Source organism: Apteryx mantelli, chromosome 1, assembly GCF_036417845.1.
Source record: "Apteryx mantelli isolate bAptMan1 chromosome 1, bAptMan1.hap1, whole genome shotgun sequence".
Classification (NCBI taxonomy): Eukaryota; Metazoa; Chordata; class Aves; order Apterygiformes; family Apterygidae; genus Apteryx; species Apteryx mantelli.
In genome coordinates, this window is record NC_089978.1 from 209,815,249 (window position 1) to 209,842,241 (window position 26,993).

The 26,993-nt window shown below is 39.6% G+C and overlaps 1 protein-coding gene across 3 annotated transcripts in view; it reads right to left on the bottom strand.

Annotated features, from left to right (window-relative positions):
* MAGI2 (membrane associated guanylate kinase, WW and PDZ domain containing 2) overlaps window positions 1-26,993 on the bottom strand; it is a 781,658-nt gene that overhangs the window by 389,793 nt on the left and 364,872 nt on the right. The window contains exon 1 of one of the 3 annotated variants that reach the window (XM_067316829.1): window positions 26,782-26,843. The exons of the other annotated variants lie outside the window; for them this stretch is intronic. The gene's annotated coding sequence lies outside the window, so the exon portion shown is untranslated. Of the gene's footprint in view, window positions 1-26,781; window positions 26,844-26,993 lie in introns of those variants that run through there. 3 annotated transcript variants of the gene reach the window in all.

The following is a 26,993-nucleotide window of genomic DNA, read 5'->3' on the forward strand; positions in this document are numbered from 1 at the left end:
GATTAATTGAAAAACCTTACCAAACAAAAATTATTTAGAGTCTCTGAAAAATACATATATATTGAAAAGCCTCCGATGTTAAAAATCAGTAAGGCAAAGGATATTGAAGACTGTTTAAAGTTCTCAAAGAAGAGAAAAAAAATTAAAAATATGCTGTAACTATACAGAACAATATTTAGAATAAAGTATTTAGCTTATACAGACAAAATTACATTTTAGTATCTATCAGTGTGTGTTTTTCTTATATTTTCTGTAATCTGAGACTTAGTTGAATGTATCCTTAGTTTTGCTTTTGGTGTTTTCTCAAGGATTAAGAGAGACTTCAAGGGAGTGATAGGTCTAACATCACATCCTGCCTTCAGCTCCTCAGCCCTTGCAACCAGAAGCATATTTACAAGGAGGGCATGCAGTAAGCTTGAACTCACATCCCAAGCTCTGCGATGGGACAGCCAAATGACTCCCTCACTGCAAATCACATTTTGACAGTCATGGCATAGGCTTCCCAGGGGATTTATGCCATAAGTTTAAAGCAACAGCTAAAGATCACAAGACACTTACTGATTATAAACTGCGAATTGGCATATTCAGCCATCTGGAAAGGAAGGATAGCCTTACAATTGGTATGGGATGGGATGAGATGGGATGGGCTGGGGCAGGATAGGACAGGGCAGGACAGGATCACAATGGAAAACCAGTAAAAGATGCTCCCAATTTGGTCCCTGTCCCAATCACTGTAATGTGCTTGCAGAACTCTAGCAGGAAGCTCAGCAGTATCATTATCCCGATTTTAAATATCAAAAAGCTTAAGAACAGAACTTATTTTTGGTCTGACAGAAAGCCTGGGCAGTGCTGAAGACTGAACCTAGCCCTCCAAGTCCCACACCCGCATCCTTACCATCAACAGGTTGATTTCTAGAGGTATTTTGACAGGGCAATCTTTTATGCTAAATGTTAACTGTGAATTTTGCACCAGACTTGAGAGACTTGAGTGTTTCTCCTGAGATCTTGTGACAGCATAGTAGCATGGGCTTTTCTGAAAGGTATATGTGTTGAGGGACTTTGTGGATTGTTTTTGGTCTCTTGAGAAAGTACATGTGTCTCTTTGCAAATGAATGAACAATAAAATCTCAGCTGTACAAAGCAGTGAAGAGGAACAATACTGCATTTCTCCCTAGGGAAAGACTACATGTTCTTTCCTTCTCTAATTTCTATAGGTTTGCAAATACATTTAAGCCCCCTGAGTTCTCACTATTGTCTTTCTCAGCAACTGGCTCACCACTGTAGGAATTTGTGGTAGGAAGTGTTAGCTGGGTTGTAATGAATCCCTAAAGGCACAAATGACATATGCCACCATTTTCAGCATGTTTTTTTGCACTGGGAGAAAACAGTTGTCAAGAGCAGTTCTGAAAAGTAATTCTCCATCTGAGATTCCTGGGTTACAGGTAGCTGGTCAAAATTGTTTCTTAGTAAAAAATTACTTTGCATGTGGCACACACATTCTCTGCCTGTTTCCTGAGACTTCTCTTCAGTTTACTGAACTTCTCTAACCTCCTACACATGAAGTATTAACTAAAGCATAATGACATTTCTCTTGTTAACTGATGCTAGCAATATACGTCCCTAAAGCATAGCTTGCAGCAGAATCAAAGCCAATTTCAGCTGTGAGGTTATTTCAGTCTATAGGCCAATTTGCCTTCACTCCTGACTATCACTGTATCTTTTTAATACTTAGCACGTGAATTCCACCCTTGGACCTCATGATGTCTGGGAGCATGCAGTGGTCGCTGATGATCACACCTTCCAGTCTTACCTTTCGCTGTGATATGGGCAATGGACCAAGTGGCACCTTGCCCCGAGAGCTGACACGTGTGGAGGCTGCCATGCCTGCCCAAGCTCTAAAATGCATTTGAAAGGACAGTGGTTGAGCAACCCAGCATGCTGGAGCTTGCAGGCAGAGATGGGAGCAGTCAGAGGGGAAGAACCGCTGGTGTGAGACTGCGCCACATTCTTGGGAAGGAACACATAAAAGCTTAGGATCAGTATTATGAAAAAAAGTTTCTGTTTGTGTTAACAAGAGGACAACATATGGCTTGGTAATTGACTTTAATCAACTCTTAACTTGGCAAGGTTTAGCTAAGCCAAATCAAATCTCAGTCTTTCAGAAGCTAGCCCAATAGCTGCTTAAATTTCAAAGGCCATGCTGCACTTCATATGATACCTATTTATAAAATCCTAACTACACTGGTAAAGTTAACATAGAAACAAAACTACCAGAGAACAACCAATTTTCTTTACAGGAACCATCTGTGCCCCCTCCCCTTTTAAACTCAGGCCACACTTTCAGCAATTTTTTTAGTTAAGTATGAACCTGAAACAAAACTCCAGCTTTGAAGGATTCCAAAATATATTGGTGCTGCTTCACATTAGGACTTACATTTGCAGCATTTTATTTAATAAGAGAAGTCAAATTCTGAAACTGTTACCAACAGGATGTAAGATTTTTGAAGTGGTGCTATTTAATGTTATCCTACTAGATTACAGAGTTTGGTCTACAATTATTCAATTCAAACTTGTTCTTGTGTACCTGGTATAAAAGAGAGAAATATTTATTCATCCAAATCCATTCTCATCTACAGGCTAGAAGCTGAGTGAATTATTGCTTTCTCAAAATATCTGACCGAGCAGTTACGTTTTAGGCTTTGGGGTTTATGTACACATTATGCTTTTCCCAGCCACGTCTGCTCTGTTTTCTTATTATAGTGCTAAGGTATAAGCATCTTGCCTTTGTGAATTCTTCAGAGAACAAGACAGCAGGATTTTTGCATATTCCACTTAGCTGTCTGCCTGCAGTAACAAAAAGCATAGGGCAGTGAAAGAGGAGCACTGTTTATAAGTATGCACTTGCTGTCATGAAGAAAGTCTAGCTCTGGTTTCCAGCAGTAACTAGAAGAACTTGAAAAAAACAAACAAATTCTAAATCTGTTCAAAAATCAGCCTTGCAAGCCTCATACTCTTTCTGCAAACTGCTTCTCAGATCCCTGATGAACTCACTGAACAGCTTTTAGATTTTATGTACTGCAGCCATGGTTCTAGGAAAAGGAAATTGGAGGCGACTCTCTTTATAGCTCATCAGATGGCTGCATGATTTTCTGTTAAATAGACATGCTGCCCACTCCAGCTTTAGGATATCACCTCTATGACGCCATCAGCGTCTGCATCTGATATTTTTAATGTCTACATAAGTTTTACGACTCAAGTTCTTTGCGAAAAGGATTAGCTCTTTCAAGGACAAGAGACTAGAAGGGAGACTAAATTGCCTCTCCCAAATTGCCATCAAAAACGACAGGAAATTATTAGCTTCTGACAGCTTTGAATAGTTCAATGTCTAGGCTGATTTGCTAGTACTACTGCTATTTCTCCAAAATGAGCACTTTGCCTCTTGTGCCTTTTTTCTTTCTTTTTTTTTTTTCTGCAGTTGGGTAAGTAAGCAAATGAGGAAAATAAGTCTTATGTATGAATGCCTGATTTTCTATGTCAGTAGTACCGGCTGCACATATTTATCTACTGCACCATACTGGCATTTATCCATTACCAAGTATTAAAAAAGAGAAGCAGGCAAGCCCGGGGAATACTAACTCTGCAGGCAGCCAGACCTGTTCAGCCACAAGATTTGCTTGGAGAGGAAAGCAATGACGATTACAGAGCTGCCTCAAGTGAGGAGCGCTCATTTAAATGAGCTTCCCGCGCCCTGCTTCTCATGGACCTCCAGACATTCAGCGTCTCTTGTTCAAGCCATGCAGCTGGCAGCTGTTGAAATTGGGATGGGACGACCTTTCTTACTCTGTGACCATTTGGGGAGGTTGTCCCCCAACTCCTATTCCTCCTGATTGTTTCTGAAGTGCAGCTAAGCTGCCTACGATGTCTGTGAAGTACCTCTTCATCACATTCAGTGGAAGGACTTCCCCAATATCTTCAGCACCCAAACTGTCTCAGAGAGTGAAGAGATGTCTGTACAATGGCAAGAATACTGTTTTGAAACCTCAAGTTGTCCCTCACTATTCAGAGTTATCTTCTTGGCTGCAGAGCTTACATGAACCCTCAAGCGGATTGGCTATTGCAGACTTCCTCCAGCCCAGTGCCCTTCTTACTCGATACATCTCTATGTCTATGAATTGCTAATGTTTTCCACAGGAGCAGCCACAGGAAAACAAATTAATTGAAATACCAGCTAGAAATCCAGAAGAAGACATACAGGCAACAAGGCAGCCATTCAGAACTCACTTCTGTTCTCCAGTATTGCATACTCACCACTGAGTTCATCCAACCATCCCACACCCAGCTGAGAAGGCTTGGGTTGGGAACGCTTTCAACTTTCCTTTTATTCTAACTTAGTGTGCATTGTCTTCCTTCTTTTTTTTTCCTCTGTCTGGAATATTTTCCCTGTAGCATAACTCTGCTCTATACAAATCCACATATTGCTGTTATATATGCTCATCTAGGGAAGAGTGTGTAGTAATACTCACTTTTACCTCACAATCACAATTTTTAAAGCCAATATTTCATTACAGATTAGGAGGACAGGGTGCCTTTAAAAATCATTTTGCATTTCCTGATCTTGCTGACTTGCTGAGTTTTCCAGTTTGATATCTGATGAATCAATATTACATTATTATTACTAGCACCTACAAAAACATAATTAGAGTGCTAAATATTATTTCAGTGCTTTAAAAATTTCATATCAGTTTCAATCATCTGCCAACTCATGAGAAGGAGGTGGTGACTTTTGGGGAGAGTAGAAAAAGAAGCACATTTCTCAGAGTAGCTTGGAAAAATTCACAGGAGAGCAATAGGGGGAATTACAGGGCTCACAAACAATGATCAATAGTTAATCTCGAGACTAAAGTCTTCTGTGCAGCCACAAGGTATCTACATCAGCTGTAGGAGTGCATGCAAGTGGTAAGTATCCACTTTGTCTCAGGTGAGGTTGATGTGGTAAGTGCCACTGTCTACTCCAGATCCGGCTTCTCCTCTGAGTCAGGTACAGTTGCTACAGGTAGAAGTTCAGCTTCCTACAAAATCAGTATATTCAGTGGGAATTACTGCATTAGGAATTGTAGATTTCCTGTTTTCCAAAGTTGATGATCAATACAGAAATTGCTTTTTTCAACTAGTTTCAGAGAGAAAATGCCTAGGAAGTTTTTATTGCTCTGGAGCCTGAATCTTCACAATCCTACACCCCAGGTCCACAAATATGTTGTCAGCTCAAACATTAATTTCAGATAGCAGCAAACTGTGGCAGGCCCTCATGTGGATTCCTGAGTGTGGGACTATCGGACTTTGCAGACCATATAGAGAGGAAGGAAGTACGCTAATCACTGAGAATGGACTAGCGCTGCAGACCTGGAGCTGCCTTACAGACAGCTCACTGAATGATGGAAAAATTTCCCAAATGTAGTATACAAATGTTATAAGGAAGAGCTTGGAGAGAAATAATAGACTATTTATGAAAATCAAAGGTAATTTCCATATCAGAACCAAAGAGTGACTAATTAGAGACCACTAAGTCAGCCTGGGAGTTTCTGGAAGCGTTGAGGTAGGAAGACCCAGCACTCAGTCACTCTCGCCTGCACCCCCACCTAGCACAGCATGTCAAGTAACAGCAGGAGTCAATCTCACCGTATTAGCATCTCTCTGCTGAGGAACTAGCAAGCCCAGGCTTAACGTTCCAGCACACTCAAACTAGGGATGTTTGTGTATGTTCAGTTAGTGGCAACACTGAAGTGATATGTTGACTTACCTCTGCAGTAAGGATGTATTCTGTATTACTACCCATCTTGAAGCAGCATGTCTAGAAATGAAGGGAAACCCTGACTCATGAATACTTCAAGTTATCTCCTCCTTGCTGCAATTTTAAAATGGCTAGTCTTTGAAGTGCTGGCTATCACTAAAATACTTTTATATGGAAAAAAAAAAATGTAGGGTTTGTTTGTTTGTCTTTAGAAAAGTTTAAATTTCTGGTCTATCAGCCTTAAAAGAGTCTCCTTAATAAACTCAAGACATCATTATCGCCAGAAGATTTTGCACAGGATGGGTAGAAGACAAAAAGTATTTCCAGGGTTCCTCCAGAACTGTTGCTCCTATAGGCTGTAATTGTTATTTTAATAGGCATCCTACCACGATATTCTCTTTTAAAACAGACCTTTTCCTTCCCTTAACAAATAGGCTCCTGTCAAACATTAATACTCACACTTTTGAGAATTGAGATGGTGGCTGGTATTAATGACTAGACACTTCTGGCTGTATCGTAGTACTTTGTTCCTCATACTATCTTTTCCCAAGCTGTAAAATGTGATGCCAGATTTAGTTGTTAAAGAAGGAAGAGCAACACCAATAGACAGTAAATGGGTGTGAGCTGTCACATACACCAGCATTACAGAGTTAGTGTTATATCTCAATTAGCAACTGGGTTGAAAAGCTATGGTTAAGGCAATATTTTTTCCTGGCTTCTGCTATCGTTCTTGAGCTGTGCAGAAATTAAAACATGAGTTTATGTTTACTGGTGAGGACAGAAATCTGGGACTGTACTACACCCTGACCTGCCTGCTGGGTGTTTCTGGATACTTCTATGTCTCAGTTTATCCTTATGCACATAGCTGAATGCTAACACTCAGGTGTCTCACAAAGGTTAATCCATGCTCGGCTCCTGGTGGTAAAACTCAGTAAGATTCTCTGGATGACAGATGTTAGGTACGTGCAAAGTACAAATGCTTCTGGGTACTGCTAAAATTAACTGACAGTCCTGGCTTCTGCTGGTCCTGGCTCCTGTTTTGTACATGCAAAAGTATCTAAGCCCTAACACTACAGAAATCAGCTGGAGTTTTGCCACCAATTTTCAGGATGCCAGAATTATATTCATATTTTCTCTGTTGCGATCTATTACAAAGTGCAGAACGATCTCACTCGCTTTCCACCTAAGACAATGCTACAGCTCCCAGAGGTTTCAGGGAAAGTGGAATTAGGTCAACAGTTCATCAATTAACCCTCATACTGTAAGTTGGCAAAGGCCTGAAGAAGGGGGGATTTTGTAACATAGTGCTGTTCCGTTAGTACCTGAAACACAATTTTATACAGTTTACACAGACTAAGTACTAAATATAAAGATGACATAAACTGCTTTATACTTGAATAATCTAATGTCATAATGTTGGTAGAAGACTTGAACTCAGTAAAGTCATCAGTTATTAAAAAGATACACACCTCATTTGAGAACAATTATTTAACTATGCTGCTACTGAATCAGGACCATAAACACTTTTCTTTTTTTAAACATTTCTATACTTAGTTACTTTTCTTTTTATCATAGCCACACTTTAAAGACTAGTATTAACCATATATGGCTAAATTCAAATTATATCAGATAGAGAATTAGGGAATTAACTGTCACTCTATATAATACACCTCACAATTTCAACATTTCTCTTTTATTCTCTGACATGTTGAGTAAGCCAGACTAAAATGTGTTCTCTTTGAGAAGCATATGCATGTCACTGCTAAAGTTATTGAAAGGGCCTCTAAATTTACTTACATCATTTAAAAAGTTTACTTACATTATTCCAGAATGAAAGCTGAGTGGCTGAAGTTAGGAGTGGTACAAATAAAGCTAACACCAGTAAATATATTTAATTATATAATTGTATTTGGGTCTGCTTAAACTTGTTTATGTGACATTTATCAGACAGGTTGAGAATGTATTCCTCAGAACGTATAAATAAGGAGTTCCTATGCATTGCCTTTACACATGTATCCTCTTTTCTGCATTTTTAGTGCATTGATAAACCCAAAGCTAAGCACAGTAAGCACTAGTGTTCATCTTTGATATCTGACATCCTAGCAATATGGCCCCAGGATCAAGGGAAGCAGTTATATTAATAGAAATAAGGATCATGGACTAGTGATCTGGGGTTAAGTGGAACAGTCACTCCAAATTCTAACAGTTTGGATCTGTCCTCAGTTAACCTAATTCTAATTAAGCACATGAGAAATAACTGTTCAAATTATTCTTAATCTTATCCACATTACAGCTTTGTGTAAAAACTGACACCAACACCAAGTTAAATAGCCAAATTTTCAATTTTTCAGTGCTAAAATGAGAACTGAACAGACCGCCCACAAAAATTTGTTTAACACAGAAGACTTTATTCACAGCTCTTAAGGTCAAAGGAAGGGCACACAGAGCCTTTGCTATATCTTTTGTACACCATTTTTGAATTACTTGTATATACAAGACCACAGTAAATATATAGTGTACAGGTAGCATCAGTCAAGACTGAGGAGTAACATCGCATTTGTGCCTGGTGAATACATGTTACACCTGACGGTGTGAGGGGGGTGCAAACGCTGACTTTGTACGGCTGCTTTCACATCCTAGCTCCAGCATGTGAACACAACAGCCATCTCGGTGTAGCACCGAGCCTGACCTAACTAACTGGGAACCAGGAGGCAGCGTGTGGCAGGTTTTGTGCATAGGCAGGGCTAATAAGCCCTATCAGATCCAGCTCTTCTGCATCCAGTCACAGGGTATCACGGCACTGAAATCAGCACAACTCCCACTTATGTGGAGGTGGCTCACAGACACTGCGCTGGGGCAGGTCAGGACCCGCCTAGCTGCTAGCTCAAGCCCTGTGCTGCTTAAAAGCAGCTCCACTTCTTTCAGCTTTGGACTGATCCTGGAAAGAGGTTAGCTGGATTCATGCTGCACTGTATCTAAGGTAAGTCTTGCTAGGCATGATTTGGCTCTATAAAGAACTATCTCAGTGTCTTTCCCTATCACACAGTTAATCCACAGGCCACACAATTCAATCCTACCTGAGATTTGACCATATATACAAATTAAACAACCAGCAGGAAGTATCATTTTCCAACTATTTGAGCAAACCATATATAATTAAACTTTACTGTAAATTTTCAACAGATATCAACATCATTACGGTGTTACGCCAGTTGGTAGATACAGTCCAGTCAAACGTCCAGCTGGGACATATACATATCTCATCTTATCATCTTAAAGACCTGTACTTTATTGCTGTTTGGAAAAACTAAATTACATTTTAGGGGAAAATAAAATGGTTACAGTTTCCCCAATTTTCTTTGTAACTATCTCTCATTGCATTATTGTCTCTTTTTACAACCTACTCTTGTCAGCTTGCACAGCATGAAGAAAGCAAATGAGTATTGCCAATAAAACATGCCAGCTTATCTGGTGTAGTCCTAAATCTTTCTCAGCTTTGAAAGAAGTTCAACTTCCAGCTCTTAAGGAAAAGGAAGAAAAACTCTTTTCTCATATGACAAGCTATGCAGCTCAAAATATGTCCTTCCATTACAGAGAAGCATCACAAACTCATTACTACCTCATTGGTTCTTATTGCTGGTGTCTGTAGTGTTAGACAGGCCTCTGAAATGTAAAATGGTACCTTTGCCCATGTTTAGGTGCAACTACATCACACCGTAACAATCATGAAGAAAACTCTGTATTCACATGCAACATAAAAAGTAACATTAAGTTTGAAGTCTTGGTTTTATAAAGAGATTGGAAAACTAGTAACAGTAGTACTACACACTTCTGTCTCATCTGAAGGCATCAATGCATTTTCAAAAACTAACCCTAAACAAGCATCATCATCCACAGTCTATACAGACATATAGAGAAGAACGTGCAATGACTTTCCCCAAGGTTACAAAACAAGTTAATCGGAGTCAAGGAAAGAACGCTGGAAAATTCTGATCCACTAATCCAGCACATAGCATGAACTCCTTAGACAGCTTCAAAAGCAATCATCATATTTGGAATATTGGATGTGGTTGTTTTGATTTAAATTTGTGAGGCCAATATCTTAAAAGAAGCAAAAAGCTGCAAGGAAATGAACACCATGGTACAACGCTTTATAAACATATGTTAGGTAATTCCTGGCTTTGAATATGAATTCTGATACATCAATTAGATTTAAGTTCTCTTCTGGGTATTTTCAATATATTGAGTTTAGGCATAATTGGATTTTTACCCCTGAAACATTTAATCAAGGCTAAATCAAAGAAAAAAATTCCCTTTCAGAAAAATCCTGTAAAATACAAAGAGAATAGTTCTCTAATGCAAAAGATCTACTGGCTTTATTAAGTTTCCTTAATTTAGAGACTTACTTGTTTTTTTTTTTTAATTCAATTAATGCATTAACTCACTTTGATGTGTTGCTTTTTAAATACACTCTATCAGCAGTTACAAAGTAATAGACACATAAGCACCATTCACTCTCCCAAACTGAGATAACACTATGTTCATCTCAATAAGAGAGATGATTTTAAGGTGAACTGATAATTTTCACAATGTTTAAATAAACCTTTCATCAGCATTAGAGTTGCACCACTGAAGTTTTTTGTTTCTATAGAGCAAAGATTTCTCTCATAAAGCTAGCATGAAACAAAGAGACCTTGAGTAAAAGTGAATGGAGAGCAAGTCTTATAAGATGAGCATATTTGAGAAGTGTAATCCTTTTTTTCAGTCTTACATATTTTTTCCAATAACTTCCAATATAGAAAAAGCTAACATGTGAAATTTGAGTGGAATCTTGTTATATGTGAATTCTCTTCTCCCTACCCTTGCACACTGAAAGGTGGCTATTTATGGAACTTGCTATACGTTTGATAGAAGTGGCAGCATTCTCATAAAAACTGTAGACAAAAATAATATGTGACTAGAATATCCATCAACAAGCCCTAAAAATGAGATCATTATTATTTATGTAAGACAGTCCACAAATCTTACCTATGAGAAACTATAATTATTACTGTTAATAAAAATCTGGTCACTTTGAAAAAATGCATATTTACATATTCTATTTTGTCTGTAGATGTAAAGAATTTTACATAGAAGGACTGGTATCATTATCAACACCTATATTTCATGGAGAAAAGTTCCAAGGCATCAGAGACTTGGGTATGATTACAGACTAGATCACTACGAAAAAAAAACCCAAAACAAACAACCCAAAACTCAGCTCACTCCCAGTCCACTCACGACTGCTATCCTTGCCTGCAAAAAGCTAAGTCACAGCTTGCTCAGCCCCAGAGAGCATACCCAAGTGTGATCTCAGAGGGAGACACTATGAAGATCTTCTCTCAACAAAAAGATGTTACCACAAACATTAAGCTATGTCTGTACTGGCATGTTTGAGAGCAGTATAAATCCCAAATTTAGGTGGATGCATTTAGGATAGCATACCTTATTAGGATGGAAAGCTAGTGAGTTTTATCGTTATACAGAGCCTATTCAAATAGGTAGTAACTCAGATTTCTACAGATAAAATTACACTGCCCGCTACCCACCTCTAGCAGACAAAGTTACAAAGGCTCAAAAGCCTGATGCACTGCTAAACCTGCGTGTATCACCTCTTGGTAGCTGCTGCTCCTCTGAGGTGGTACAGCTCGGCAAAAATGTTGTATGTCTTCTCCATGGCAACACATGGATGCAGATTCCTGGCATGACGTAATTTGATAGTCCAACTGTTCCTTGAACTTCTGTTCTGCTTGGAACTAAAAGCCAGGCTGAGAAGGATTAGCACTTTCATTTCTTCAACTGCATGGTTAAAGAAATGAAATGGGAAAAGCTGGGACAGCCTTAATACCTCATGAGAGGCTTTAGCCTTAAGTAAAACCTCTAGCTAAGGTTATAGGAAAGGTTCAAGGGGGAATACTGGACATTTCCCAATGAATCTTAAAAAGAGCTATCTCTAGAGTTATACAGTTTCTGTGACAGGCTACTGGTAAGTCTTTTTTTTACAGAATAAAAAGAAAAAAAAGATTAGATAAAAAGCAGCATCTTTCTAGGTTAATCAAATGTATTTTGAAATCTTTTTCTGTCTGAAATATGCTTCCTTCTTTTGTAAGCTCTTCTGTGCATTCCATACCAATGTATTTGAAAAATAAACTTGCTTTATGAATGGCTATCAGCTTGTGTCAGCACTTTCGAAGTGTAAATACAGAAAGCTTTACATTAAAGTGGATTACAGTTAAAATAAAAGTGCCCTTCTCAAACTCCCACATATGCCTTTTTTCATTAACTACGCGGATCCTAATGAGTACAGAATCACTGAGTAAAACAACAATAAAAATGAGCTGAGCCATCCCAGCAACTCCCTTTGCTTCCCACCCTCTTCATTTTTGGATTCAGCCTTGTTTCAGCTGACAAGTTCTTACAGTCTAGCAACCCAAATATACTGCCCCATTAAAGGCTTGGCAATTACACAAAGTTACCATAGTGTAAAGCACTATCCACTGTATCCCTCCCTTGTAATTTCTAAATTACTGAGTTAATCTTTGGGGATTTTTGTGATTTCAGCTTGTTTAGAAATGCCTGTCAACAGCAGAAGCAGTTTCTACTTGTTCCTCCAGTTGCTTATTGACCTTTACATATTCTGCTTTTACAATAACATTTTCTTTTCAGATTTGGTTTCTATGCTAACACCATCATCAGGTTAATAGGAAAAAATAATAATATCCCTCCTTTAGCAATTACACAGCTTCCTACTATGTCAATTCCTTTGTTATTTTCTAAACAAATGCACAACATTTTTCTTCATTATTTCTCCACTTACCACAAGCTGTGCCACAGGTCCTAATGCCTTCCTTGTCCTGATTTGCTGCCTCTTTCTCTTCCCTTAATTTTGAATCAGCACTTACAAATGTAGGCGTACAAGCCTCGGATGTTTATCGTTTTGATTTCCTGTGTTTCATCAAATGTCTTTACTAGGACTAGCTGGAGCCAGAATTAATGACTGATTCGTTCCCGGGATGGCACAGCCGCAAGCCCGAGCTTGCCCAGCAGCGCCTCAGGAGCGAGGCCGCTCGGCTGACGTCGGGACGGGGACGCCCCCCGCGCAGGGCTGGGCACAGCCCGTCTCGCGCGTTCGGGGCAGAGACGCCAGGCTGCTGCAGACGCCAAAATGCTGCCCCAAGTCTGGCATGCAGCTACATGGGAAGAGGAGCCTGGTACACACTCCTCTTGGTTCAAGTTACGTGTGTGAACAGTATTTAAACATCTCTTTCAAGTTACATTTCTAATCTCCCATACAGAAACCACGCAGGAATTTCTTGCGGGGGTTTACCCAAATGGCGACTTTTGGAGAGTTTATCCAGATACACCCTTTTGTGGCATCCTTACATGAAAACACATCTCTCATTAAGAATACCGCTGGTCACTATGGTACATTTTATATCTCTCTGCCAAATCTTCATAGCTCCTACGACAGAGTTCTTGCAGGAAAACTAGTGTTTCAAGATACTAAGTGCCTTTTCCAACCAAATGTGGAATAAATGGATTTTCACTTCGACCCCCTTCAGCATTGCTGCCATAAAAGCTTGGCGGCAGCTCTTATATACAAATCCTAAACCACTCGCCTCTTCCACCAAAGCACAGACCATCCACTCTTCCCTGCATGGCCCCTCCTTGCTGCCTTCCCGCCCGGTTTTGGCCTGCCCTCCCCCTTCAAAAGCAGCCTCTCGAAGCGGGAGGAAACGTGGCTATTGGTGAAGCGACGTTTCAGAGCCAGCGACACCGGCGGGCACAGCTCGAGGCAGCGCTTCCCACTGCGCCTCGCTCCCCGTTCCTCTCGGGGCGGCAGGCGTCCGCGCTCGGGGCGGAAGGTTCCAGAGCCTCCCCGCCGCCCGCACAACGCGACGCCCCTCTCCGAGGCCGCCTCAGGCGAATTTCCCAGCAAGAAACACTCCCTCACCCCACGCGGCACAGCTTGGTTACCTCACACAGCTCATGACACGGGACCGCGGTCCTCAGCCATGCTGCAGGGACGGAAAATAGTATTAACTTGCAACAGGATGGCGCTAGCACAGTAAGTGAACGGCAGTTAGAAATTCAGCTTTTGTTTTCTGCCTGTCTGGATCTTTAGCTGGGTGAGCTCTACGCTGCTGTAGAACATGCTTCTGCAATTAATCCTTCTCCTATTTTTTAAGGAAAAAGAAAATGGAAATTACCTATTTGTTCCCCATCTTGTCAGCTCCGGGGAGGAGATCAAAGGGCGATTGCTAGTACAGTGAGGTAGGTGCTCTGTAAACAAAAATTCCTTCTTCAACCCCCGTTCCAGTATTCAAGAGGCTATTCTAAGGGTCTCATGAAACATTCATTTTGGTTGCTGACTGCTGACATTTTGAGATCCCTACAGCAAAACAGAGTAGAAGGAACGGTCTGTATTAATTTTGTAGGAAAATCCCTTAATGAAAGTCTGGATCAACCAAGGTGACCGGAAGATTAATTTAAGGTACTGTTGAAATATGGAAGCACAATAATGAAAAATTGTGAATGTGATCAAAGGGTTGTGGCACAGAATTGCTTTTATGTTAAAATCATGTGCGACTCAATGAGTAACATAGCAAACAGCACCGCTAAAAGGGCTAAACCTAATGAGATGTCACAAATCCAAGAGCAAGATCTCAGTAAATACAGCGATCGTGTTTATACATCAGGTTTGTTTTATTGATCCATCCGCACCATGGATACAACCAAGATTAAGATTTCAGAACAGTATTTGGAGTAACAGCACTTTGGCCATCCAGCATTTTTAACAGAGTAATAATCTATTACCCCCTTCTGCAGTACATGCCTCGATTCAAGGGCCAAGGACGACACCTGTTTGCATTACCAAATTAGGTTTAACATAAACTGAGTGTGCGCTTGGGCAATCAATTTTAAACCAACCTCTATTGTGAAATTAATTGCCAAATTAAATTTACTTTTTAAATATAAGTTAGAAATGATTCTCCCCTGTATTGACTGACCTATGTAAGAAATTACCTGTTACTTAATATATTATAACTATGACTTAAAAACAACAAATAAAAAGGAAAATAATTCAGTGGAGAGAAAATATGATCACATTGCAGCTAGGCAGGTGGAAGAGTACAAAGCAGCAAATCTGACTGCTGGGTGAGAGATTATTCTACAAAGTGTCTGTATTCAGGTCAGTGAGGGTGATATGCTTAGTTAATTGGTGAATAGAGCACAGCACTGAGATCAATGGAAAGCATTGATAACAGATGAGAAAGAAGTTATTGTTCCATGAATGTACTGTAGCAAAATTGATATGCAACAGATTATATGATACAGTTGCCTATGATGCTAGGGGGACTGAATTCAATGATGCAGAGGTCTCTTCCAGTCCTACATTTCTGTAAAATGGTACAGGTATTTTATTATAAAGAAAAAAAAAGACATGCAATCTGCAATACAGTGGTAGGACTCTGAACATTTCAATGTGTGGTTAGTGTTTTGTTTTTAATTAACAGGAAACTGTCAGCTCATTTAATTAAAAAAAAAATGTCCCTAGTTGCACAGCAAATCTTGTTATGCAAAAAATGAACAGCAAGTTATAATTTTCTGTATGTATATTTTGATATATATTGTATATTATGCTCCTTAATGCCACTGTTTTGCCATTTTAGTGCATCTTTTTCCATTATGGATGAATATATTCTTTTTCATGCTTTAATACTGCATGGTTAACAGCTCTAAAAAAATAACTCTTGAATGATCTGCTTATATCTTAAGAAACCTTAAGAATCCTCCTCTGCTATCTTAAGAACGCTGGCTTTCTGGAACAGTAGAAATCATTTGAGCAACTGAACTTGTCAAAAACTAGACTGGCAGGCTCAAAACTTCTTGATGCAGACACTGAACTTTTGTGATGCTCATCAAGATCTGTAAGACCTATCACTACATAATAAATAAGTTAATAGTCATCTTTATGAGGGAAAAAATTAAATTACCTGGATAGGACTAGTGAAGAAGGAACACCTTTCTTACATTATAAATAGTGCATAATTTCACTGTTAATAGTGCATAATTTCACTGTTAAGGATGATGAGAGAATTAAGACTAACAGTCCTGGAAATGAACTCTTCTGATTATTTCCTGGAATATCCTTTCAGTTTGACACCACCACTTGTGATGTAGAAGGACGGTGTCTAAGCAAATAAAATTATTCACATCTCTCATGCGTATGCACTCTTTGCCTCTTGTAAGGCCATCTGAGCCCACGAGACTCAGTCAGAAGCATGGCACCTTTGGAGTGTGGTGGCTGAACCAGTTAGTTTTTCAGAGCTGAGCTATCGGCCTACAGACACACAGGCCTTTTCTCACTGTTTTAACCCTTTTAACACGTTGCTGTACTAAAAATTCCTTTTCATTATAAATTCCAACACTGACTCCTCATTAACCACCACCTACCAACACTACACCCCTCCTCTGATAAACAATTTACTTCTTATTTCAACCTACGAAGGAAGAACTTATATCCTCCTCAAAGCTATTGCGTCTGTAACTTAAAACTGACAAAAATTGGTAGCATCATTAGAACACTACCAAAAGCATGCTAGCTCTGCATGTTTTTAATACGTATTTTCATGTTTTGGGAGATACTCCTGAACATAGAATTTTAAAGTAAAATAAAAGGGTAAGTTTTATCTAAAGTAAGTTTTCTACAATGTACCAGAAGGTTAAAACATAGTGAATTTAGCTTAATTTAGTATAATTTTAAAAGGAAAATAATGCTTAATTCTAATCATTCAGATCAAAGTAAGTGCCTGTCCTATGTCAGGAAAAGTTTACAGTGCCAATAGCGAGAAACAACTTTATCCCTCTGCTTGGAATTAAGGGGTGAATCTGCTCTTCTCTACTGCTAGGATAATTGCACTGATTTTCTGAGTATTAACAAATTTACACCACTGCATGCAGTATCAGAATCTGGCTCTTAATAAAGTTTCAATGGGTTTCAGAAGTGATGACCCTTCTTCTTCAGGGACTTTAAGATAGAACAAACTTTTCAGAGATTTATTCGGGCAAGGTTTTGTTCAGGCTGAGTTTCAAAGAACCTGAATGACAAAGAAGGTAACTTCCTATTAAAAAGCACACACTTATCCTTCACTCTCATACACTAATATGTCATGAAGCAGCAGGAACTGCTTAGAGTTTCTCTCACACCATTTCTTTTCTGTCCACTCCTGCAAGTAGGAACACAGGATGGAGGACAGAAGGATTCGGTCTGCCTACCTTCACGCTCCCTGGGAAATATGCAAGGTTGATGACAACCTGTTCTCCTCCTCCTGACAGCCCAAGGCCCACGAGCATGTTGAAAATGTACAGAAGGCCTTTTGCCACAGCAAGTGCCCTGGCATCATCCCATCACGAAACAGCTGTGCTGGAGAGGGGTCCTGTACCATACCGCTTGCCCTGGAGTCTCTCCTAGAGGGGAGAAATGGGACATATACATTTGAGAACGAGAGGTCTCGTGTGAAAGCGATAGCAATGAGCTGTATACGGAGTCTCAGAGAATGACCCTGCTGCCCTGAGAAACTTTTCTGCCTAAGGAAGGAAACATTAACACTAATTCAGCACTCCATATGCAGATCAAAGGACACAATTCAGTGCACATTTTTTTCCCCTTTTGAAGAATTTTTTTCTCATTCAGCTCCCATAAGGCAAAACTATCCATTTCTGTTGGGGTAGTACTGTGGCATCTGGGTGTCAGCTTTCTGGCATCTGAGTTAAACAGCCACCATAAAGAAGGGCTTGTGAGAGACAGAAACTGTTCTCAGTATCAAGTCTTCCCATAATGGGGAACTGCTGTTAAATCATTTCTCTGAAGAATAAAACAGAACAGTTTCATGATAATTGTTTTATTTCCATGGAGAAGTGAAGGAAAAGCAGTAGGGCTTATATTCTTTACCTTGACAACTTGAGGATGCATATGAGAATTCCTGTTTGTAGTTTGTACTCATTTTAATTTTTTTCTCTACGTCCAATTTTCTTCATTTATTTTTTGTTGTCTTCCTTGTTTCTATATAAATTCTTCCATTTCCTTTACTTCTCTTCTTCTTCTCTTACGCTTTCCTCCAAGCTCTTTCCTCTCAGCTCCTCTCTGTGCTGTGTCTTCCTCTCTCTGACACTCACTCAGCTTGTAAAATACACACTCTTCTTTTGACCTCTCTGGGGCAACTATAGCTGGTCACAACCCTTCTTAGACAATGGCCAATTCTGTCTTTCTGTGTGAAGGGTTCAAGCCAAGACTCAAAGATAGCCATTTTCTGTGAGGGTCAGCAACTCTAAGGAAAAACAGAGGCTACCTCTTAGAGAAAATTGTATTTACACTCAAAGACAAAAAAAGCATTTGTTCATCAAGGTCATCTTTTTCGTTCCATCCTTCCCTTACATTTTTGGGGATGGGTGGGAGAACCCTAACAAAGATCAGCAAATAGTTAAAACGATCATATGCATGCTGATTAGATGAACTGGTATTTGAAAAGTGCATTAGGAAAAATAAGGGATAAATGTTCCTGTAACAGAGAAGAGGTAGTTTGTAAGAGCAATACTATAAACCCAGCAGAGGAGGCACGTTCCATATCAAACACTTTAAGAGACTTTTTGTTAATAATTTTCCCCAAAGTGCTTCTTCTGTTTTGTTGTTGGTGGTGGTGGTATTACAATATTTTGTGTTAGCTAGGTATGACTCCTACACACAAAAATGTGTTTATCACAAGTCAAGCAAATTTTCAGATTTATATGCTGAGGTAGTCAAAAATTGAAGCTTTTGACTTCTAAACTTTTAAAGTATTTCTAATGGTGACAGAAAGGTCTGATGTGTTTGAAGAAATGAGGCTCATCACCAAGGGAGCAGTAAGTTCAGGTGAAGGCATAGCAAACCAATTTTCCTTCATGACTGGATTGCCACGTACTGAGGTGTAGAGGTCTAGTTATGTACACACCAGTGAGCATGCATCAATGAGACCAACACTGGAAATGACATTTCTTCTGTACTGGGTGACCATGTAAACATCAATTCAAGCTTCAAAAAAAGAATGTTGTATCACTTTGGAAAAATATAATAATATTTTGGGAACATATACTGGAAACTGGGAGATATAAAAATGGAAGTATTACACTATACAGCCCTGGGGCTTATACTTTTCGTGCCAGTGTGAGAGGCAGGATGTTGGGCAAAATACCCTTTTGTTACACTAGCCAGGAAAGCAAATTTCATTTCAAGCATTTAACATTTTTTGACAATAGTTCTTGTATTTGCTGTTCAGGGGGAATCTGGGCTGTCTCATCATATGTTCTTATCACAGTGGATAATTTAAATGTACTAAGTTTTATACATAAAAGCAATTATCAAACATGCAATACAATGAAAAATATGGTGTAATAGCAGGGTAAGAAACTGTCTTCCATATTCATGGGCAACTATGCTTCAGCTTGCTAGGTTTGGTGTATTGACATTCATAGCTACATTCCCAGTCTTTCATGTGAACAGTGACAAAGAACGAACTTTGGTCCTTCTTAAGAACCTCAGTCAGTCCCATAAGAGAGCTTGGGAGCATATGGGAACTTTCCTATTCAAATGAAAGTGGGGGGAAGAAATGAACAGAAGAAGAAAATGCTGAACGGCTGGTCACACACACTGTGCGCTGTCCTCGTGCCAAGTACGGTATGCACCTAATCTCATGGAGGCACGTAATGACAGGAACTTTCTCTTAGGGCAGCTCTAGCAGACAGCTGTGTCATACTGAGGACTGCTATGGCTAAGACCAACAGCCTTGGCAAAGGAAGCACACTGGTACCAAGTACTGTAATGCTGACCTAGCAGATCACATCAAAGGAGCCAAAGTGTTTCTTGCTGTCTCTCCTTTTTTTGCCTTCTTTCCTGTTTATTACCACAAGTATACCATAGAGAGTTTCCTTTGGAGCATTCTTCTAAATACAGTAAGACAGCATTCACTCTTTATCCTAACAGAACAGTGCACAAGGTACACAGCATGTCTCACTTCTAAATACCTTCAGGAGGGAACAGACTGAGATGAGACTACACTACATTTTTTTAGTCAGAAAGTGGTGAACCTCATGGAAGGCAATGGTTTTGTGGATTAGGGTACAAAAGTAGGAGCTGTAGGAGTGAGCAAATCTAGCTTTTGTTTCCTCCTCTGCCGGTGAGTCACTGTGGCAACAGGGTCCAGTTACTTAAAGACCATATTCAAATCTGTATCTAAATTCAAGAACAAGGAGCAATTAAGACAGCCTGCTAGGAAGGGCTGTCAGATCCTGGCTGTCTTTACAGAGACAACTTAAATTCATCTCTACACAGAAATGGTCATGGATTTTCTCTGTCTCAGCCTTCTAATTTTTAAAAGACTTCATGAACCAGTACAGATTCCTATGATGTTTTTTAGTTTAAAAAAAAGCCCTACACAGATGTAAAATATTATTTGTGGAAAGTGAACTGTCAGCACTGGGAATTTGATTCCTTTATGTATCAGCAACAACATATTTTTATAAAAGCTCCAGCACATAAGGGGCAGAGAACATTTCTGTAAATTACAGAACAATTCTATAAATTAACACTATCATTATTTTGCTGGTATGAAAGCAGCAGCAAATGTGCTTCTTTAGTCAGTAGTTTTGAATCCTGAGCAGAGTGCGTATTTCAAACAGTAACAGGCAGTAACTTCCACAGGCTGGGAGCATAATTACAGAATGTCCTAGCTTCCAATGTCTGAAGGTTATAAAGGATAATACACAGCACCTGCTGAATCTGCAGAAGAAAACAACACATTAAAGAGCGCCCTATCAGCCAACCCCACCCTTTTGAGAAAGGCTTTCCAATAGGTATAAAGACAGGTGTTTAGAGATGGTTATGGCACTGCAGCTGGTTTGACACCAGTTTTTGACAACTTGCATGACAAAATGCAATGTGAAGGGAACAGACTTGCCCAACAGCTATTCCAGGTTTTAAAATCTGGCAGTCGAAAAGGGGAGCTATGAAAGTTTGCAGTATCCCTTCCTTTTGTGCAGCATAATCTAAAGAACAGATATCAGATTTCCAGTAAAGATTTATGGGATCCTGGGGTGAAGCAACATGAAAGAAAATGATGCAAGGATGCCCTCACTTGCATAAACTCCTCAGTTCTGTTCCTCAAAAGCTCTTTCTATTGTATCTTCTGGACAAGAAACACCAAGACAGGAGTGTTGTCTTCTGACATTCAAGAATTGCCGATAATAGCTTTGAATAAAGAGGCACATGTGCTTCAAGTTGCCCCAGTCACAGACAGTGTGAATGATTATGAACTGACCAAGCTCCTTTATTCAGCCTTTTAGAGACCTCCTCAAATGTTGTAGATTTTCTAAGTGCACCAGATTTTAGCTAGTGTACTATTTAATTTTTGCTTTTAGATACACGTGGTTCCAAACCTGTGATGTGAAACCTTAATTAGAGAGAAAAGCACTGTTCCTCATTCCTCTTTAGGTTACATGCTAGATTACAGCATGATTAAAATATAAAATGTGGGATTGCATCTGACTGTGTAGCATTAGAGGGTGATGCCAAGTTATCCTTTATAGTTTCTATCATGGGAAAGCTGTCCCTGAAGATGATAAATCCTTGGAGAGATCCCTTTCTGATGAAAAGTAATTCCACACTGGAGGACCTGCCACTGCAGAGGCCTTGCTCACCCATGTTTCACAATGAGTGCTGGCAGCTTCAGGACTGATCATGGCTGCCACTTCAATTCACAGAGGCAGGTACAGTCACTCCAACAAATTTGGCCAGCCTCATTAATGTTCTTGAAGATTTAAGCCAAGACCTTGAGACTGGTATCGGATGAGGAGCCAGTGCAGCACACAGAGGGCTGTGGTTCTGTGCTCTCATCGGCACAGGTTGCTCAGCAGATGGCCTGCTGCATGATCAAGACAGAAATGAAGCACTCCATATCCAGTTAGTATGCTTCAATCCGTCCAGACCCCCAAGAATTCTTAAATCTTTATTAACTTACAGCAGTATTTACTTTCTATTATCTAGGACAGGCTTTCATAACTTATGTCATCTCTGTCATCAGAAGAGCATTCTAGCTGCAATAATTTTTCACACTGTACATCCCTACAATTTATTTATTTGACTGGAAAAGAGAGGATAGCTGAGAAAGAGAGCTTTCATTGTGATGTGCTCTCTATTGCAGTGCTTCCCACACCCATGCCCACTCCCATCCCTCGCCTCTGGATTACAAACATTTCTGTCAATAGGGGTTGTCATGGCTGTAAATACCTTCAGATTAAAATATATAATATATTAAAATATATATTTATATATATTAAAATATATAAAAATACATACCTGTAAATACTTAATACCTTCAGATTAAAAAATTATTCTCAAACACTTTTGGGGGGGTTCATGTTTTTATAAAGCATAATGTCTAGTAACGGGGTTTAGAGATTCAATGATCACCTGTTATCATTCCTATTTGCTTGTTTTCTTTGTCAGGAAGGCACTAAAAAGTCTTTAACCCAAGCCCCTCTGCAAAGTCAGCTTTCTTTTCTATACTAAATGTTCTCTTGTCTCTAATCTAGTTAGAGTGAAACTTGGCACTAATTTCATTAGAAACAGAATTGAACTCAACCCTAACAATCACACTCTCCTTTAGGACACTTCATACAATGGAAAATGTAGTCATGATACAGTTTCAGATATTCACCAACTCTCCCTGTTCCCTTGGGCAGTTCCCTTGGGCATAACTTTTTTTACGGCAGATTTGACAAGAAATACTAATGTTGGGATCAAAAATTGTTTCCTGCAGTAGAGAGATCAGGAGAATCTTGTTTCATAAACACGCTCTTCCACACAACCTATTTCTCCAGCATCAACCTCTGGCTTCACCAGGAAAAGGCCAGGTGGCAGAAAGTTATCTTGCAGTCCCAGGTCTGGGTCAGCAGGAGAAAGTCATAGATGGTTGGCAAGGTCAAATCAAAGAAGATTTACATAAATAAAGAGGATTGTGGAGGGTCAGGCAACAAAGTATGAGAGTAAGATGGTAAATCAGAAGAGATGTAAAGATCAGGTTGAAAACATTTCACATCTTTTCAGGTGAGACCGGTTTTCTGTCTTTAGCAGAATACGTCAGCCTAGCTTTCCATGCTCAAAGAAAGAGCAAACCCAACTGGTATGGTTTTGACCTAAACCTGGTGCCAGTGTTTCATTTTCTACAAAATAATGGACAGTCATTAATACTTGGATATGTCTTGTGTATAAACACCAAAGGCCACCACATGACTCAACTTCTTTTTTATCCTACAGTATAATATAGTCCAGAATACAGTCCACCACAGTGAAAAGATAAATCTGTCTCTGAAATTTCTATCTGTTGTTGGAAGGGGTGAAGACACATGGGCCTGAAATGTGCTATATATATGTGGAAGCAATGACAGAGGAGCAGCTATGTTCTTATTAAAAAATATATATATATATTGAAAATTCTGCTGATCATATTGTTTTCTTGACTGTATGGGCTATGATCATCTCTGTTACAGTGATGTCATTTACAACAAAATTTGTTTACACTGGTTGCATTAGGGCAACCAGGAACAGTATTTGGCCTTTAATGCTCTTAAGTTTATCTTGCAGTGAGAGCCTGACAATTTCTGCATAGGCATTTGCTGCTGAAACAGGAGAGGAAATGGGAAATAGGTGGGCTGTTTGCTGAGTCTGTCAGCTAGAACACTGACAATCGCTACTTAGACTGCTTCAATGTAAGTATATTTTTTTCAGACTTTGATATCTGGGTCTGATTTTCCTTCCTGTTAGTGTATGTTAATCTACTTCATTTTTGTTACTTTTGATTTACATCACAAGAAGAGAATCCTGTCTTACATGTTTAACCACAGGATATACTTACATAGCTTGTACAAGGTGATTATGAGAGATTTCTGAAGCACCACCATCTTATTTCTACCTTTGTTTTCTCCTCTCCCTTTACAGAGGTTTAATGTGTCAGTGCGCTAGCCCAATGTCCTGAGAAAATACGTATTTGCAAGGAAAGTCCCTGGGCAGTTTTAGTTTAGTAATGAGAACAAATGTCAAAAGTCTTGTTTCATTTCTTAAATCAGATTTTCGTTGTTAAAGTCTACTTTAAACAATATTGTCCATTCTAATTGTATAATCAATAGAAAATGCTACTGGTTGGATATGCCTGTTTCATTTGGATTACATCTGTTCATTTCCTTCTCCTAGAAACTTTTCTGCCTTTATTGAATCTTTACTCCAGTTTCTCTAAATGTGCTTAGTAAGTTCTAAAATCTGTTCTCTTCTTGTTGAGTATTAGACATTTATACTTTCTGATTATGTGCATATACATCTGGAGATCACTGAAGTTTGGTTTGGCTTCTAAAACTGCAGCTGCATTCTCCTGATTTACAAATATGGTCAGTGGGAATTAGGCATCTGGAATCTTTCTATCACTTAAACCATATAAACTCCATTTATTTGGAATATTGCCCATTGACATTCTTGTTTATCTGATGGTTTGTAAGATGTTTGTTTTCTTTTTTACATTCCTACAGTGTAATTGTGTCACTTTCCATGAAGCAAACTATGTATCACTGTCAAATTATCTACCTTTATAAAAGCAATAATGCAATCTGCATGCAGTGTTACAGTTCCATTTTCACTCCTCTCCAGCAGTAGTGGAATTGCACTGTAATTCCAAGCACTTAGGTCTATGAAAATTAATTTAAACAGACTGTAACAAGTCTGGCAAGTAACATTTGGGGGTTGTATAAGTACTCAGCACAACACACTTTCTAAGCACCAGCTAATATGTAATGCCTTTCGCAATGTGTAAATGGCATATTTGTGCAATTTGTTTTCTATAAGGAAGCTTTTAAAGTTTTTTTTTCTTGCTGAAAATCATATTTGTAATAACAAATAAACTGCTACCTTATTTGGAGACAAAGTACAGGAGTTTAGTAATTTAGTGATCTTCCAAAAGTATCTACAGGCATTATTAAACAGTCAAAAAAATAACACTGGCCACATTTTCTGGAGAGGATCCATAATACTTACAACTTCTCATAGCCATCTTTCCACCTCATACTTGCCCTACTTTTGTGCTACTGAAACACCTTATCTCAGCGAACATTTGAAGAAGCGTTTGCACACGAGTCAACTTCACTGCCACTCAGTGAATCACATGGCATAGGTCGTTACGGAGAAACACCGGCCCCTTTCTCACTCCCTTTCGTTCACCTCACCCATGCACAGACTGAGGCTTCCCTACCCAGTGATTCCACGAGCTGGAACTTCTGCTGAGGAGCGGGAAGGCAGAGCTGCGGTGTCACACTGAACAGCTATTCGATACAAGACTCTCTTCAATAAGCACACTTACACTACAATTAAAGTAGTGCATTCCTCCCTCCTCCCTCCCCCACTCTGTCTAGAAGTCTCTGAATGTGAACTTCTCCCTTCGATAAACAAACACCTATATTAGTAGATCTAGTTCTGTCCTTTAAGAAATTTATTCTTCTGCCTGTTTTAGGATTTTCAGTTTTACCTGTCAATTGCACTCACTATTGGCTGGCATTTTTTTTTTCACCTGTACCGTGAGTGGTATATTATCTAAAACACATGTTTTTCAGTAGTACTGACAGAAGCTGCTTTATTAGCAGCATTTATACAACTCATTTGCAAAAATCATTTTCTTTGTGAGCAATGGTATTGGTATGAGGTTCTGATCTCAGGTAAAACAATCACTGCCCACTACAGCCCCTCAGCTATTCAAACCAAGATTTAAAAGCAAGCAAACCAAAATGAGCCAGTCAGACATTATCAGGGAGAATGGTGATTAGAACAAACAACAATACAGGGAAAAAATGCTGGGCTATTCAGAAACCGTCTTTTGAGGACTGAAGAAGAGATATGGAGCCATTTTTCACTAGGTTCACGAGAAAATGTCAGCACACAGATGCTACTGTACTGTCAGATTGCATCTTAATTTGGCCAAAGGGGACCCAGGCAGTCACCCCTCACAGACGAATTTTAAAGGCCCATTAAAAATCTGATTTATTGGTTGCTAAGAATCTCCCTGCTATGCTCTGCAGATTTTGTATGACATGGAGCTGAAATCCAGCTACAGACAGACGTATGCTTCTCTATGTGATTTAAATCCATCTGAATTCAGTATTTGGTCACTGGTCAAGCCTCCCCCCCTGTTCACCCACCCTCTTTCCTCCTAATACCTTAAGGCAGTTTACTTCAGAATGAAGCAGAGCATTAACCCGCACAAAATTGGTAATTTGTGTACAACTCTCTTGCTACCATTTAAAAAAAAAAAAAAAAAGACAAAGCCAATGCCTTTTGTTCTAAAAAGGCAGGGAAAAATTGTTCAAGAACAAAAGAAATGCATCTGCCCAGCAAGAGAAATGAGAAATTACCGATATTTGTTTTAGGTATTTAAGCATGTTAGTATAACAACAACCATTAAAATACAAACATGAAACTGAAATGTTAATTTGTTTCTGCCTGTCACACTTTCCAAAAACTCTGTAGGCTTTTTTCCTCCATAAAAATCGCATTCCTTGCCTGTAGTTAAAAGCAAAGGAGTATAAGAGTAAAATGCATTCGGAATTGCTGAAGAAATACCGTTCAAACTTGCTGTACTTGAACCGCCCATTGTTACCATTCAGACAATGTACAACAACCGCGGCTCAACTTCTCACCGTGCCAAGCATCACAAGAAATTCCAAGTCAACCGCTCTTTTTATGTCCATAAACATAATAATCAGACCCTTCATCTGCAGTCTCCCTGGCCAAATCCTAACAGCATCGAAGCGGTCATCTGGCAGCCGGCGACAGGACGCGGCGCTTCGCCCCGCGGCGCGGCGCGGCGCTTCTCCCGGGAACTAACCTACACAAAGCGCCGCCAGCAGCAGCGCCGGGTCCCGCGACGCGAGTCCCCCTCGGCCCAAGTTTGGCTTCAGCAGCGGGCTGCACGCCGCCGCGCCTCTGGGTCTGCTCTGCGCCGTCCAAACCCATCCAATCTCTGCAGCTGCCCCCTCCGCGGGTCCCAGCCGCGCCGCTGCACGAATGGAGAGAGAGAGGCAGCGAGGAGGAGAGGCC